We start from the raw sequence: 16,856 nt of genomic DNA, 5'->3' as shown, positions 1-16,856 counted from the left end.
TCCAAAGACGGGTTAAAGGTGAGATAGGAGGACATAAGCATGTAGCAGGAAGAAAGCCAGTTCTATCAGAGCAGGAGGAGGCTAATTTAGCAGAGATTATCGAAAACCAATACGAGGTTTTCCCATGAGGAAGCCAGAAATCCAGAAGCTTGCATTTCAGTTTGCACAGGCAAATGGACTAACAGGCTTCTCTGAGGGCAAAGGTCAGGCAGGCCACTATTGGTTCAAGGCCTTCATGAAGAGGCATTGGCGTCTTGGCCTGAGGAAGCCAGAGGCCCTCTCTGCAGCTCGGGCTGCTTGTTTCAACCCGGTAGTTGTCGGCCAATGGTTTAAGACCTATGAGGATATCATCACTGACCTTGGCATTCAAGATGTTCCTTCTCATCTGTGGAACTGTGATGAGACTGGTTTACAGGATCATTTTGTGTCCTCGAGGGTGGTGTCGCCAGTAGGCTCGCCCTGCTTTGAGGTCACTGCGAATGAGCGAGGGGAGACCACCACCCTACTAGCAAGTCTCAACGCAGCTGGAGAATACGGTCCACCTATGCTGATCTTCAAAGCAAAGCGTTTGCGCTCTGAGTGGTGCTACGGGGCTCCCACCAACACTCTGGTCAAAGCAACTGAGACTGGGTGGAGAAACACAGAGGTGTTTCTCGACTGGGGGAAGCAATTTATGCCGTGGCGGACCACCAGGGAGCCGCCGATCCCCGGTCGAAAACCCATGATCTAAGCCTATCATTTCTCAGAGTTAAGATAACCACGTCATAATAACGAGCCAACCCTATCAATTTTCTTGGGTGCTCACAGAATTCTGTGACAAGAGGCTCATCAGTGGAGAAACATCATTCCATGACTCCATAAAGAAAATTAAAATCAAGCAGTGTTAGAAAAGTCAACATCGAGATACTAGCTGACAAAGTTTTTGAAGAAATGGCGCCCAAGAAGGCACGGAAGCGCAAGGCCCTGCAGGTGGCAACAGGTGGGCCATCGGCAGAGGTGCCAATTTAACCCCATCCAGCCCTGCTGCCCCATCAAGCCCTGCTGCCCCATCAAGCCCTGCTGCCCCACCCAGCCCTACTGCCCCAGCCCATCAGGCATTTCAGTGTGCATTGCCTGCTGAGGACATGCTCGGGGCATCGAAGTGTGAGATACCCAATAACGGTGGAGGAGATCAGGAGGAGGACTGCTCCTCCTGAGAGCATGTCGGTTAACACCCTCACTGCGCTCCTGAGAACCGATACGAATTTTAAGGCAGCAGCTGCAGGAGGTGGGGGTGACTCCGGCCCCAGTGACCAGAGTCACCTCACCTTGCTCGAAATTGTCAGAGGGAGAAACCAAGGACCTGTGCTCCTCTGTTGGTGCCCTGGCTGCCAGGAGCATTGAATTCAAAGCAGTGAGCATGCTGCCTACCTCAGACCCCACTGTGGTCACAGGGAGAGCTGTTGAATTTAAACAACAGCTCCAGAACCTTGCCAACCAAGTAAGGAGTAATGAGCAATTCAGCCTCCTCACTCACACCTTGTGGCCAGGAATGGTAGAGGTGGTGGTGGATGTGTTACAGAAGTGCGTTGACACACACATTTGAAATGTTAACAATTAACTTTTTTTTTTCCTGTTCTGTTTGTTGTGCTAATACAATAACTTGATGTTCTTTAAAAAAAAAAGAGTCAACATCGAGGACATGCTCTGTTACAGTTTGGGTCCTTTTCCACAGTCCCTAGCCAGCTTTGACGGTTCTCTGGTGAAGACAAACAAGGCAAAGCTGATGCACATCTTGGAAGATGAGATCAGCCCAACTACAGAAGTGAGTGTCATTCCTGATGGTTCTGTGTGGATTTGGGATGCTATGGCTCTGGTGCAGCAGCTGAAGCCTCAACCTACTTTTGGGCTATTCGCTGAACATGTGCTAAGGACATTAGTCCAATCAGCCAAGGCAACAAAGTCTACAGAGGTTCATTTTGTATGCGACAGGTACAGCAACCTAAGCGTTAAAAATGCTGAGAGAGGCAGACAGTCAGAACAGGGATATCAAAAAATAAGGATTTACAGACATGAACAAAAACACCAAAACAACGGCAGAATTATCTGGCATGTGGGGAAAACAAGGAACATAAAAAAAATGACCTTTTTGAACACTAGACCACGTCTGCAAAGACTGTAATTGGCTATGTGACAGTCGTCATGGAGTTGCCTAGTAACGGGGACGATGGCGAGTTTAACGGCGCTCTGTCTGGCGCTCTGTCTGGCAGTTTTTGGGATGATTTTCCACCATATTCACAATTTAATATACATTTTAGTTCTTCTTTTGTATTTAATAGTGTAGTTAAGTTGAATCGCTGTACCATTGTTTGCAGTACCTTTTCTCTGTCTAAAAACATTATAAGGCTTTTCGTTAATTCGGCTACCTATCATCATACTGGAATTTTGATTTGTTTGTACTCGATTTTTCGAACGAGGAGGGGACGCTGGCGTTGTTCAAAAACATTATGATGCTTGTGATGCCCCAGCCGGTGAGCAGTGCCCCACATGGCTAAGAACAGCCAGACAAAGGCAACCAAGAGGCGTAGTGTTGGATGGGCGGTCCTACCCCAGAAGAGTCTCATAGGGAAGTCCTCCCTACCCAGGTGTCTATGGTTGTCCCTCACAGGTGTGCTGAGTTAATCAGACAATCAGGAGTCTTTTTAACCTCAACCAGAAGGAACTGAAGCCAGACGGGCTTGAGCTACCGAGGAGTGGGAACAAGACGCCTGTTAAACCGGTCTCAGGGTAAGAGGCCTGCGGCCACCCTATTGTTTTACGAATAGGAATAATTCCTGTCTCTCTCTCGCCTCAGGAAGAGCCAGACGGAGCCCCCTGACGCCGACTGCCAATCCGGTGAAGTTTTGAGTTGCCTTTTTGCACCCCCTCCCTTCTCCCCCATGTATTCTAAATAAAAAACTTCTAAGTTGTTTTCACCACAACTCCTGTTTCGGTCTGCTCAATCCCAATTTTTGTTCTACCTCGTAAGGCCAGGCTCCCACAGGCTTTTCGTTAGTCCGGCTACCTAACAACATACCGGAGACTTGTTAATACTTGATTTCTCCTTCTGATGGGTCTACCTGCTGATACCAGCTGGGCCAGTTTACTCCACCACCAGCCGTCTGCGACGTCAACGACACCTTCGATTAATGTAACGTTGGAGGCTTTGCTGCTGTTGAATCTGACCCATCACATCTGTTAATCTGTGTTCTGTCTCTACTGCTGGTTTTTCACCCGTGGCTACCGAGGGACATCCTCCGGATAGCCTCCCTGCTGTCCCATTCGTGCTGGTTAATGATGCTAGGTTGCCGGGTGTAAACGGTGCAGGGCTGGTTTCTCCTCTGGCTGGCATGGCGCTGGGATACTCCACCTCGGAGCTCCTGAAACTCAACCAACCCACCATTCCTGGATGCATTGACAATCAAAAACCTTGGACTTCTACGTCGCCCTCGCTATATCCACAGAGGCTGACGTTGAAAGTTTTTTATTTAGAAAATTCCAGACCCCATGCTGCCCCTTTAAACATACCGATGATCTTAAATAGCTGGTGGCATGGTCAAACACATCGTAGAGATCACAGACCATCTGGTACCTGTCTCAGTATTCTTACACCTGTCAATGTTCAGCCAGAGCCAGTATCCTTTCCTGTCATAGAATCCCTACAGCTGAAATTTGCTCTTTTTAATGTCAGATCATTATCTAACAAATGCTTTTTGGTTAATGATCTGATAAGGATACAGGAAGTTGCATTGTATGTTCTTAGTTGAAACTTGGATAACGAGCAGTAATGACGTAGCAACACTGATAGAGGCTTGTCCCCCAAACTATAGTTTGTATCAGTCAGTCAGAGAAAACAGGAAGGGAGGAGGGACTGCAGCCATTTTCTCTGCACACTATGTGTGCAGACACATTGACCTGGATGAATTTACATAATTTGAATGCCTTGCTCTTAAGCTCAAAGCAGAATTATCAGTGATCATTACAATATATCGACCACCAAAATATTCATCACTATTTCTACAGGAATTCTCAAAGCTGATCTCACTTGGTATCACTAGATATGATAGATTTATCCTAAATGGAGACCTGAATATTGATGTTAAAAAGAAGAATGACTCCAAAGCTATGGAGCTCATGAATCTACTGGACAGATTTGAACTTACCCAACATGTAAATGAAGCCACACATCAACATAGTAACACTCTAGACCAGTGGTTCCCAAACTTTTTACAGTCCCATACCCCTTCAGACATTTAATCTCCAGCTGCGTACCCCCCCCCCCCCCCCCCCCCCCCCCCCCGTTTCCTCTTCACCTATTACTTTAATTCCGTTTTAATCTGTTTCGGCTCATTTTTTTCACCCAGAGGTAGATTGATGGCTTAAAATGAGTGAATAATATGTGCCACAAGTGACCCAAACCTTCTAAGGTTGTTGTTTGCCAGCCATCAACAGAACAGAAGACTAAAAAAACATTATTTGCAGGCGATTGGGAAGATGAGCGAATTCATTTGACAGGCTACGGAGGTCTGTGTTGAATAGGGGGCGTGGCCGGAGCGGAGTTCAGCACAGACGTGACATTTTCTCAGTGGTTTTGTTTTCTAATTAATGCTTGTTCATCGTTGCGATCGTTGTTGTGTTTATAAGAAAGAAATACAGCCTTGCAGGACAAAATACAGAGGAATTTGGGCGATTTTGATGCACAAAATGATGTTTCCGTCTGAAAGTTGCAATTCTGTTTCAAACGGTACATTCTGCGAATTCCGTCCGTTTTCTGTTATCGCGGAAATTTTCTCCCCGCGTACCCCCTGAACCACTTCGCGTACACCAGTTTGGGAACCGATGCTCTAGACCAGTCGTTCTCAAAGTGTGGTCCGCCAGTGCCCCCTAGTGGTCTGCGACGGCCACAAGTAAATGATTGCAACATTTCTAACATACAACTCAGAACGAAGAGAACACAGTCAGTAGTAGCCTAATCTATTAACAAGGTCATGGATCGGTTTAAGGAGGAAGGGGAAATCTCACCCCAAGGCCTGTAAACTATCCAGGGGGCGTTCAGGGGTTACAAGGCGTCCAAGTAATAACACAGAGGCAGAGTGTTTTAAAATGTTCATGACGCCCTCCACAATGAATATGATCATGACTGAGACGAATAGCCATCCCTGGTCACTGAGGGGAAAATTCAACAATGCTGGGAAGCTAGCAAAGTGGGTTGACACAACTGTGGCAGAGTTGTATGTGTTTTTGGCTGTTTTTTTTCCACAATGAGTCTCATCAAAAAAGATTACATTAGAGATTATTGGACCACAAAACCCCTGCTATCTATGCCTTTGTATGGAACTGTCTTTTCCCAGGACCGCTTCCTACTGCTACTGAGATGTCTGCATTTCTCCAACACGACCTCAACTGCCCCCCCCCCTGAAAAATTAGATCCGTTTTGACCCCAATAATCAAGCTTTCAATCAGATTTTTTTTACCCCCACCAAGATCTATTTATTGACGAGTCCATGCTGAAGTGGAAAGGAAGGGTGTCCTTCAAACAGTTTATCCCCTTGAAACGGCATAGTTTTGGCATCAAGCTCTGTCTTATGTGATGTCCTGACATGATATGTCCAGGACATAATTGTGTACACAGGAAATTCAACTGACATTACAATGGTCAGGGGCCTGGGGATGTCACGGTCAGTCGTGACCACAGTCTTTCCTTGGCAAGAGTCATGTTTTGAACGTGGACAATTGGTATAGCAGTACTACCCTTTTTTCTCATCTACTAAGACACAAAACTGGTGCATGTGGTACTGTTAGATCAAACAGAAAAGGGATGCCAAAGCTCAGGGAAAAGATGTCCAAAGGTGACCAGGAGCATTTTAACAATGGACAAATGTTGGCCTGACAAGCGTGACGTTCACATTCTGTCCACAGTGCATTATGGGAACATGGTGCGGAATGGCAAAGTGGACTATGCCACAGGGAGAAATGTCACCAAACCCTGCTGTGTGTTGGAATATAACAGCAAAATGGGTTCTGTAGACAACTTAGAAGGCACAACATGAAGCTCTGTGGGCTTTTTTCAGCTGCTACCTACTGGTGCCTGACTCAGGTCAGAGGTCGAGGCGGACAGCAAGAGAACGAAGCAGAGGAATGAGAAGGCAAACCCAAGCAAGAGAAAAGAGGCGGCCGACCGGAAGAGAAGGTAGTAAAGAGGGTTGAAGCACCTTGAGCTGTCTGTCCTGGAGGCGCAGAGAGCTGAGTTGGTGATAGAGAATAAGTCACTGGTTGAAAGAGGTGGAAAAGCAGGGATGGCTATCCACCATGCTAATGTAGCCTGTGAGGAAATGGCTAATGCTAGCACAGATTCTAGTCCAGCATAAGTGTTCAAACTCAAAATGTGATAACGCATTTAGAATAAAATTTTACTGAAGCATCAGAGACATTACATTCCTATTAGTATTCCCCCCCCCCCCCCCCCCCCCCCCCCCACATATGTGAACATGAGAAGTGCAATGTCCCCATGTACCCCGTTTAAGGGTGCTAATGCTATTTTGATTAGATTTGCAACAAGCTCAAAATCTTGCGGCTAGGGGCGTTAGGCCCAATTATTACTTTTGGGCAAACTGGTGCCTGAGCCTAGTGCTGGATTAACCATTAGGCAGACAAGGGCTGTGTCGAAAAGTCTTAAAAATAAGATAGCTGTCTTAATCCTTAGTGTCTCGTCAAGACAGGTGCGAGATATTTTTTACGGGTGAAGATATCTAAAAAGAACGTTGTTTTCCAGCTGTCTTTTAAGATAGCATGTACAGTAACGTGTGGGGTAATCACGCTGTGTGTACTTTTTGCTTGCACTGGCACGCTCTGTGACTGTAGTCAATTGCATCCTGCGCCTGTGTTCGCTGTTTATCTAAGTCAAATTAAGTGAAGTCAAACTTTAGTTAAATTAAATACGGGTTCGAATCCGGCCCGATGTCATTTCTCCTGTCCACTCCCCAGCTCTTCTCCCTCTCATTTCCTGTCCCACTCTTCACTGCACTATCGATTAAAGGCACAAAAAGCCCAAAAATAAATCTTAAAAAAAAAAAAAGTTAAATTAAGTTAGATTACATTGAGTTAGCATAAATTAAACCTAAGCTAATTTAAGTTAAGTAAGGTAAAAAATACAATGACGAGCAATTTAACAACTGTCCTTCAGCTACTGCAGGACTGGATGGAAGGGGACAGACATCGGAGCAGAGCCTACCGCAGAAGGTGACAGAGGTTGGCAGCGTACTCCTTTGAGGTAAGTTTTTACACATCATTTTACAATATAATCCGTGATTTTCGTAAAATGTCAATTTAGCTGGCAGGTAATCACTTCTGATAGCTACATACATTTCGTGATTTTCGTAAAATGTGAATTATCACCGTATGTGACATCATTCTGCTATTGGCGATAGTATGTAGTTACCGTCGACGTTCCTGAGGTCAATACAGTGCAGTGTCTAGCTGGCAAGTACCGTAATTTCCGGACTATTGAGCACACCTGAATATAAGCCGTACCCACTGAATTTTTTAAAAATAATTATTTTTAACATAAAAAAGCCACACATGTCTAAGGTGCCTACCGGTACATTGAAACAAATGAACTTTACACAGGCTAAAAGTAATACAATAGTGATGCATATTATTAGTTTTGCCAGTTACGATAAGTACACTGTTGCTTTAAGAGAGCACAGTTGCAAGAGTCAATCAGAAGCTAGAACGTTAGATTGAAGACAGCGAGATAGAAGAAAGACGCTAGTTTGAAACCAGTGAGCTAAATAACTTGAAAAGACTGTATTTGTATTGTTGTAAACTTTTATTTTATTTTCTTAAGTGTTTTGAGTTGTGTTCTGTCTACGCCGGTAGACTGTGGTTATTTTGACATTAGTTAAGTTATTGAGAGATACTGAGAAATCGCGTGGAGCTAAGCATCCATGCTAGCATCCTAGCTCCACAAAGCCACCGTATACAGTCACAGGTATCATAATCCATAAATTAGCCGCGTCATTGTTTGAGCCGCGAGGTTCAAAGAGTGGGAAAAAAGTAGTGGCTTATAGTCCAGAAATTACGGTAGTCGCTTACGATAGCTACCGCTAATAACTATCTGTGATTTTCGTAAAATGTCAAGATTTAAGTCTTCTTTAGGAATTATATTTAATGAGATAGTTACAATCATTTACATATTATGGCACATTTACAGTAGGGCTGAACCATTAATTGCATTTGCGATTTAATAGCGATATGATAGAACGCGATTTTCTAACCGCAACGTTCGCGATTAAAAAAGTGATCTAAAGAAAAGAAAAATTATATATATATATATATATATATTTTTAAGATGGTAAATTTTGCACAGTGTTTAAAAAGTGCATGCCTTGTGTTTCTTCTTACAACGACTTTGTTTAAATTACTTAAATGCACAGTGGCAAAGCCACCGATTTGTTGTTCTTGATTCTATAATGAGCAGTTAAATAAAAAATGTAATCGTGGGAAATAATATTTTACACTAAATGTATCTAATATTATGTTGATCATATTGAAATCATTCATTACGATTTGTTGGGAAAAAAATGAGGATAAAATAAAAAAAATCGCATATTAAATTGCAATCGCAATATTGGGGGGGAATCCCAATTAGATTATTTCCCCAAATCGTTCAGCCCTAATTTACAGTACTGTTCACTGCCCATGTCAAATGGATGGATGAATTAATGAATGAATGAATGAATGAATGAATGAATAACATCTTTGATGAACAACTGTTTCAACATCATTTACACGTCATCTATTTCAGAGTGGCGCACAGTATGCCAGCCTGAACAGGGCAGTGCCCCTTCTCCGGCATTATATTGCTGGGGAAGACACTCGCCCTGACTCGTATCTGACGGTTTTGCCCGACTGTCCACGATGCCAGGGTCCTGAGGCACAGCCCCCTGTACCAGTCTGCCGCGTACCCACCCCCTGGTATCTATTTGTTGGGTGATGGAGGGTATCCCTGTCTGGAGAGGCCCATTTCCCTTGTCACTCCATACAAGAATCCTCTCAGGGGAATGGCACAACAGAGGTTAAAATATGTGATTTCAATTGCAATCCAACACTTACTTGTAGGTGTGCAAAAACATTTGGCCTCATTCTCGAACGCAGTTAAGAACAAGTTAGGAAGACATTTCTTCTGAACTCCACTTACAAGGAAAATATTGACATTATCAATGTGTTTTTTATCTCCTTTTAGTGCCCCAACACAACAGCTGAGTGGTTACAGATTGCAGATGGATTCCAGAAGAACTGGCAGTTTCCCCACTGTCTGCGTGCTTTGGATAGGAAGCATGTTGACATCAGACCTCCACCAAACAGTGGCTCTCTCTATTACAATTATAAACATTTCAATTCTATGGTCCTCATGGCCCTTGTAGACAGTGACTACAAATTCCTATATATTGACATAGGATGCAATGGCAGGGTGTCTGATGGACAGTGGGTGTACTCTCCAACAGTCACGGGAACAGCAAACAGCCAAACATCCCCCCACCGTCTCTCCCCTGCCAGGATCCGAAAAAATGGTGCCGTACCAAGTAGAAGCTGATGAAGCGTTACCGCTTAAGCCCTACATAAGGAAACCCCATTCAAGCCAAGGCCATTCCGAGGAACAGAGACTGTTCAATTGTAGGCTGTCAAGAGTGAGAAGAGTAATCGAGAATGCCTTTGGCATATTAACAAAAAGATGGCATGTGTTGTTCACCACAATAAATCAACAACCACAGGTTGATGAGAGTATTGTTCTGGCCCTCCGGGAGGAACATAGTAGTGTATATGAGGTACCTGATACCACCCCTGACTGCTGGAGAGAGGATCCTTCATTATGGCAGGCTGCTCTGCCTGGGTCTACAAATCCCACTCATCAGGCTAAAATGATCAGGGAATTCCTAACAGAATATCTAAATTCTGATAACGTAAATGTGTAATGGTCTTCATGTCCCGCGAATACAAAGTTCTAATATTTTCCTGCTTTCTAGTCAGACCGTCAGGCGCTGTGTGAGAGGAGACAACGACTTTGGACTTCAACTTCGACTTAACACATACGACCCCCTGTACAGGTAAATGCCATCTTATTACTTATTACCATCTTATTACTATTTTATTTGAGTACTTTTGTAACATAGGCAAAGTGTATTGGGGCTAGCCTACTGTCATTACCGTATGGATGGCACTTGGTACGGTTGATTCACGGGGACGTTCTTTTCTCCTTTTTTCCAAATATCTCCGTTTCTTGTTACATGGGCAAAGTGTATTGTAGCTAGCCTAGCTACTGTCATTAGCGACTGTGCGCCCGAAACCAATGAATGGCATTAGCTACGGTTGATAGGTAACTCGCAAGTCTGATTTGATTAGTCATTTTTCGCTTCTTTTAATTTTGTTACCTGAGGTGAATAGCCATGACACGACTAGCTAGCCAACCGTTAGGCTGTTGTGATCTGCGCGTAAAAGGTACCTGAGGTAAATAGCCATAATATGCCCGACACTTATGGATGACATGTTGTTACTTGGTTCACTAAAATGACTTTTCTTCTTTTCATAGGTGTGCCATTTCATAGACGAGCCAAGGAACCAGCCCATATAAGAAGTTAAGGTACTACATCCTTGCATTTAAAACATTCTTGTATTTAATATTAGTATTAATCTTTACTATCATTATGACTTTGTTTTCCAAGTTTTGTAGTATTTTTTTATTTCCTGAGCAATGGCACACACCAGCCTGACGTAGATGAACAAGGTTGGGAAGGTAGGGCTGTCATTTCTAAAGCAGCAAAAGAATATATAATTAAAAACAACCGGCTTCATTATATGAATAGAGGTTGTGCACGTCTAGTGTGATGAGTGCAGAGGAGAGAGATGCAGTGCTTAAAGAATGCAATGACAATCCTACAACAGGTGGTCATTACGGCGAACACGCCACTGCTAAATTGTGGATGCCTACTTTTGGGATGATATTAGAAGTGACACCAAGAAATGGGTTGCAGGATGTCCTCAGTGTCAGCGATGCGATAGGATTAGAACAGTGGCCCCCGTGTTGAGACCAATTGTAGTGTCCCAGCCGTGGACTGTTTTAGGTGTAGATTTAATAGCACTACTCCCGCATTGGGGATGAAGTACGCTATTACAATAACAGACCTGTTCACAAAGGGGGTTATAGCCAAGCCCCTTTGTTGCAAGAGTGGTCCCGAGGTGTCAGATATTATAGCTCACGTGCTCTTAGAACATGGGCTTGTTGAGAAGATCATTACAGATCGAGGTCGCGAGTTTGTGAATGATTTCAACAAAGGTATATTTGAGACGATCTGAATTAGACATGCCATTGCATCTGCATATCATCCACAGACAAATGGGCAGGATGAGCGGACTTATCACACGGTTAAAAATAGACTATCGAAATACTGTAATGCAAATCAGGATGACTGGGACATCTACCTTATGAGTATAGTCTCAGCTATCAATATGACGTATCAGAGATCGTCAAAGTTTACACCCTATTATGCGATGTATTGTCGTGACCCAATTCTTCCCGTGGCCCTCAATATGACGGAACCCCTATCCGAAGACTTTGTAGTTGGGAATGTCGAGGATACCATGGAACAGCATGTCACTGCTCTAGCAGCTGTCAACTTAGCAATTTTAAAGAATATTACCGCGGCCAAGCAGAAGAAGGAGTTTGAAAGTAGAAAGAACATACAGTCTTTCCACATACAGGAGGGCGAGGAAGTTCTAAAAGCCGACATGCGTAGAATTGGTTGGAAAGGATTACATACTTAGTGGGCAGGACCATATAGGGTACTCGCCAATTCGGAGAATGGGGTAGCAACACTGGCGGATAGCTCTGGCGTTCCCCTAAAGCAGGGCACCAGTGTGGCACAGCTTAAGCCATTTCATAGGAGAGAGGTTAGCGAGACGATGGGTGGTACTTCAGAAGAAGACACCCTTGTTGTAGCTGGGGCGGCATGGAGAGAGGTTAGCGAGACGATGGGTGGTACTTCAAAAGAAGACACCCTTGTTGTAGCTGGGGCGGCATGGCATGCACTGTAGGTCTTCATCATGACTACACTGCAGAGCCAATTAATGATGTCCCAAGTATATGTAAATGACATCAATTATGCTAGACAATGGGTCTGCCGGGAGAAAGTTAGATTAAAGGGAAATGTCTCCGAACCCAGTTTTTTTTAACATGGAGGAAGAGGACCGTCACAATGCAATTAAAGCAGTTCAGAAAGAGGATGATAGTAGTGCCAATGATCCCTTCCTTTTCATGTTTGAATATAAGGCGGACCATGACATATTTTTAGAAAAGTGTACATATGCACATGACCTTGTAGTTGCGTGTGGCCATGATGAGGAGCATAGTGGAGCAGGGGATCCCAAGTGATTTGTAGGTTAATGTCTTTGAGTTGTAAGTCATCGTTATAGGCCCTCCTCTGTTACTCAGGTTGTAGGTCGTCGTTTTAGGATGTCTGAGTGATCTGCTGCTCAGGTTGTAGGTCGTCTGTGCCCACTGCTGCTCAGGTTGTAGGTTGTCTGTGCCCTCTGCTGCTCAGGTTATAGGTTGTCTGCTCTCTTCTCCAGGCTGTAGATTGCAGGCAGTGTGTGTCGCACTGTGAAGGAGTGCTATTACAGGTCCCGGGTGTGAGAGTGAGAGTGTGGTCTGTGTGTAGGTCGTCTGTGTCTGTGCTCTCTTTTTCAGGTTGTTGGTTGCAAACATTGGAATTATAATATAAATGCATGTACCCCCACAGAGTAGTGTGCATAGGGTAAGTACAGTATGTCTTTTCCATATACGAGCATGTTTATGTTATGTTGCATGATTTTTTTTTTTTTTTCTGTTGCATTGCATGTTCTATGTATGTCCCTGTGAAGTTTGTAGGTCTTTGTCACATATTTGTTTGTTGTGGAAGCATGCTTTGTTTGTGTAGGTCGTCTGTGTCTGTGCTCTCTTTTTCAGGTTGTTGGTTGCAAACATTGGAATTATAATATAAATGCATGTACCCCCACAGAGTAGTGTGCATAGGGTAAGTACAGTATGTCTTTTCCATATACGAGCATGTTTATGTTATGTTGCATGATTTTTTTTTTTTTTCTGTTGCATTGCATGTTCTATGTATGTCCCTGTGAAGTTTGTAGGTCTTTGTCACATATTTGTTTGTTGTGGAAGCATGCTTTGTTTGTGTAGGTCGTCTGTGTCTGTGCTCTCTTTTTCAGGTTGTTGGTTGCAAACATTGGAATTATAATATAAATGCATGTACCCCCACAGAGTAGTGTGCATAGGGTAAGTACAGTATGTCTTTTCCATATACGAGCATGTTTATGTTATGTTGCATGATTTTTTTTTTTTTTTCTGTTGCATTGCATGTTCTATGTATGTCCCTGTGAAGTTTGTAGGTCTTTGTCACATATTTGTTTGTTGTGGAAGCATGCTTTGTTTGTGTAGGTCGTCTGTGTCTGTGCTCTCTTTTTCAGGTTGTTGGTTGCAAACATTGGAATTATAATATAAATGCATGTACCCCCACAGAGTAGTGTGCATAGGGTAAGTACAGTACACCGCGTTCCACATTATTGCAAAATGGGGAAGAAAAAGGATATCTCTGCTGCTGAAAAGCGGCAAATAGTGCAATACCTTGGTCAAGATATCACAACATTGGATATTTCCAAAAGAATTGCGCGTGATCATCGGACGGTGAAGACATTTGTCACCGATTCACAGCACAAGCGGGTTCGTTCAGACAAAGGCAAAATAAGGAAGATTTCTGCCAAACAAATGCGTAGGGTTAAGAGAGCAGCTGTCACGGGGGTACGTGGGTGTAAAGAGCAGGTTGCGGTAGGAACTGTATGTGAGGGAAGCATAGGCGAGGGAAGCAATGGGGTGCTGCACTACACCAGCAATTTGTCTACCAATCCTGCATTAATTATCCTGTAATCAGTCAATTCAAGGCAGCTGGTTTATTTAGCGATAGCGAGTAGGAGCCTCAAAAAGGGGGAGAGAGGAGAGAGTGTGGGAAGTTCCCCCGCCCTGGCTTTGCTGTTATTTGTTACAGGATTTCGGCGGAGTGCCGCGAGTTGCAGAGGAGAGTTTGGAAGCAGAGGGCCGAGGAACACCGTCTTTGGGGAAAGCGAGAGTGGAGACGTGACGTCTCGTGGGGATCCCTCGTTAATCAGCTGACGGAAGGCCGACTCAGGACAACATAAACCAGCCGCGACTACAGTGGAGCCGTAACCAGTGTGGACATACACCTCCTTCTGCGCAGCTGCCAGGGAGGAGAGAAGTGTGGAGCTTTCCTCCCTCAACGAGCTAAGTGGCCCTTCCTTGCCCTGTTAGTTTAGATTAAGCAAGACTGTGCATATTCTACAAGTGGTGAGCAGTGTATAGCGCCGCTAGCGTAGAAGGGCAGTAGCCTGCTAATGACTGTATGTTGGTTGTCTTGGTTATTGAGCCTCCATATTCACGGTAGGCCTATAGACAATCTACAAGTGGCTGCCTACCTGACGGTGTGTGTGTGTGCGTGCGTGCGTGTGTATGTGTACTTCCTAGTGAAGCCCAGCTGCGACAGTGAGGGACCGGCACGCCTGCCAGCCATACGTAGGAGGAGAGTGGACTGCTTAAGCCAATGAATTGGACTCTTTTACTCGTTTCACCTTTTCTACATATTTATTAGCTAATGTATTAAATAAAGATTATTGTTTTTCTACTTCTGCATCCGTGTCTGTATCTTGGGAAGGGGTGCTTCACAGCCAAAGGATATTGATAAACTAACTGAATAATACAGTGTACCGCATAAAGATAAGAACTAAAACGGAACCTGTGACACAGCCACTAAAATGCCATTGAATAGCAGCAAACAGGTGTTTGAAGCCGCTGGTGCCTCTGGAGTCTCGCAAACTTCAAGATGTAGGATGCTCAAGAGGTTGGCAAGTGTCCTTAAACCTGTTATTCGGCCACCCCTAAACCAAGCTCACAAGCAAAAAAGGTTGCAGTGGGCTCAGGACTACATGAAGACTAACTTTCAAACAGTTTTGTTTACGGATGAGTGCCGTGCAACCCTTGATGGTCCTGATGGATGGAGTAGTGGATGGTTGGTGAATGGCCACCATGTCCCAACAAGGCTGAGACGTCAACAAGGAGGTGGCGGAGTCCTGTTTTGGGCCGGAATCATGGGGAGAGAGCTGGTAGGCCCCTTCAGGATCCCTGAAGGTGTGAAAATGACCTCGGCAAAGTATGTAGAGTTTCTGACTGACCACTTTCTTCTGTGGTACAAAAAGAAGAACCGTGCCTTCCGTAGTAAAATCATATTCATGCATGACAATGCACCATGTCATGCTGCAAAGAATACCTCTGGGGCATTGGCTGCTATGGGCATAAAAGGAGAGAAACTCATGGTGTGGCCCCCATCTTCCCCTGACCTTAACCCTATTGAGAACCTTTGGAGCATCATCAAGCAAAAGATCTATGTGGGTGGAAGGCAGTTCACATCCAAGCAGGTGCTCTGGGAGGCTATCATGGCATCCTGCAAAGACATTAAAGCAGAAACTATCAAAGAACTCACAAGTTCAATGGATGCAAGAATTGTGAAGTTGATATCAAAGAAGGGGTCCTATGTTAACATGTAACTTGACCTGTTAAGATGTTTTTGATTCAAACTTTTTTTGATTTCAGTAAATATGACCTCCTAATGCTGCAAATTCAACAAATGACAATTTTTTGTTCTTTACAACCTATAAAATATCTTGAAACTCTGAAATTCTGCATAATAATTTGGAACACTGCATTTTGAGTTTTTTATTTTTGAAAAAAATACTGTTATCATTAGGAGGTTTGTTCAATAGAATTTGAATTATACTCTAACAGTTGATGACTTGAAAATGATACTGACTGACTGTGCATTACTATTTAGGAAAATCTGAGCAAAGTGTAATTTGCATAATAATGTGGAACGCGGTGTATGTCTTTTCCATATACGAGCATGTTTATGTTATGTTGCATGATTTTTTTTTTTTTTTCTGTTGCACTGCATGTTCTATGTATGTCCCTGTGAAGTTTGTAGGTCTTTGTCACATATTTGTTTGTTGTGGAAGCATGCTTTGTTTTTTTTTTATTAACCTTGTCTACTGTCTTGTCCTGTCTCACTAACACCCCACTCATGACCTGTACCTTGACGTGGTGAGTGGGCTTTAAACTAAACAGGTTGCTTTGAATGGTGTTAGTTAGCCGGTTTTAAAAACAAATGTATGCTTTGCAGTTTGATTTGTATATTTCCGCGGGTCTACAGAATCTAACAGATCAATGAATTTTGACTGACCTCAGCATACAGAGATCTTCAACCTATCACCCGACACTAAATGTCTTACATTGAAATAAAAGATAGAACAACCTGTACACTGTCATAGTTCTGCAATGTTTATATGTGTGTTTTTTTTTTTATGTAATGTCAGCCAAGTTGCATTGAAACAGAGGTGGTGACATATCAGAGACAGTGAATTTACACTCAAGGAAATTCAAGGAAAGTGAATTTAAATAAATTGATATTGGTGATATTGATGGCATACGTGTTGTAAAGTAAAGTGTAAAGTGTTTCGACATTCAGAGATAATTGTTGGCCAAGCATTATATTCATACTCACGTAAAAACACGTTTGTTGCATTTTCTTAATCTACCCACCGATGTATTTATTGAGTGAATTATCAGCTACCGCTTTATTTAAAAAATCAGGTTTGGTAAAAAGGTAAGCACTAATATAGCAGATTTGCTTGTGAAGTCATGAAAATGTGATAGCTGTTGCGGCTGTCAC

The 16,856-nt window shown here is 43.5% G+C and overlaps 1 long non-coding RNA gene across 1 annotated transcript; it reads left to right on the top strand.

Annotated features, from left to right (window-relative positions):
- The first annotated feature begins 13,860 nt into the window (after positions 1 to 13,860).
- LOC116223194 lies at positions 13,861 to 14,759 on the top strand. The gene is made up of 2 exons (XR_004164959.1): positions 13,861 to 14,425; positions 14,603 to 14,759. It is a non-coding gene; the product is annotated as an uncharacterized LOC116223194 (long non-coding RNA).
- The last annotated feature ends 2,097 nt before the right edge of the window (positions 14,760 to 16,856 follow it).

The sequence above is a fragment of the Clupea harengus genome, chromosome 13 (assembly GCF_900700415.2).
Source record: "Clupea harengus chromosome 13, Ch_v2.0.2, whole genome shotgun sequence".
Classification (NCBI taxonomy): Eukaryota; Metazoa; Chordata; class Actinopteri; order Clupeiformes; family Clupeidae; genus Clupea; species Clupea harengus.
Note: the sequence above shows the minus strand (reverse complement) of the source record. Positions and strands in the feature narration are given on the sequence as shown.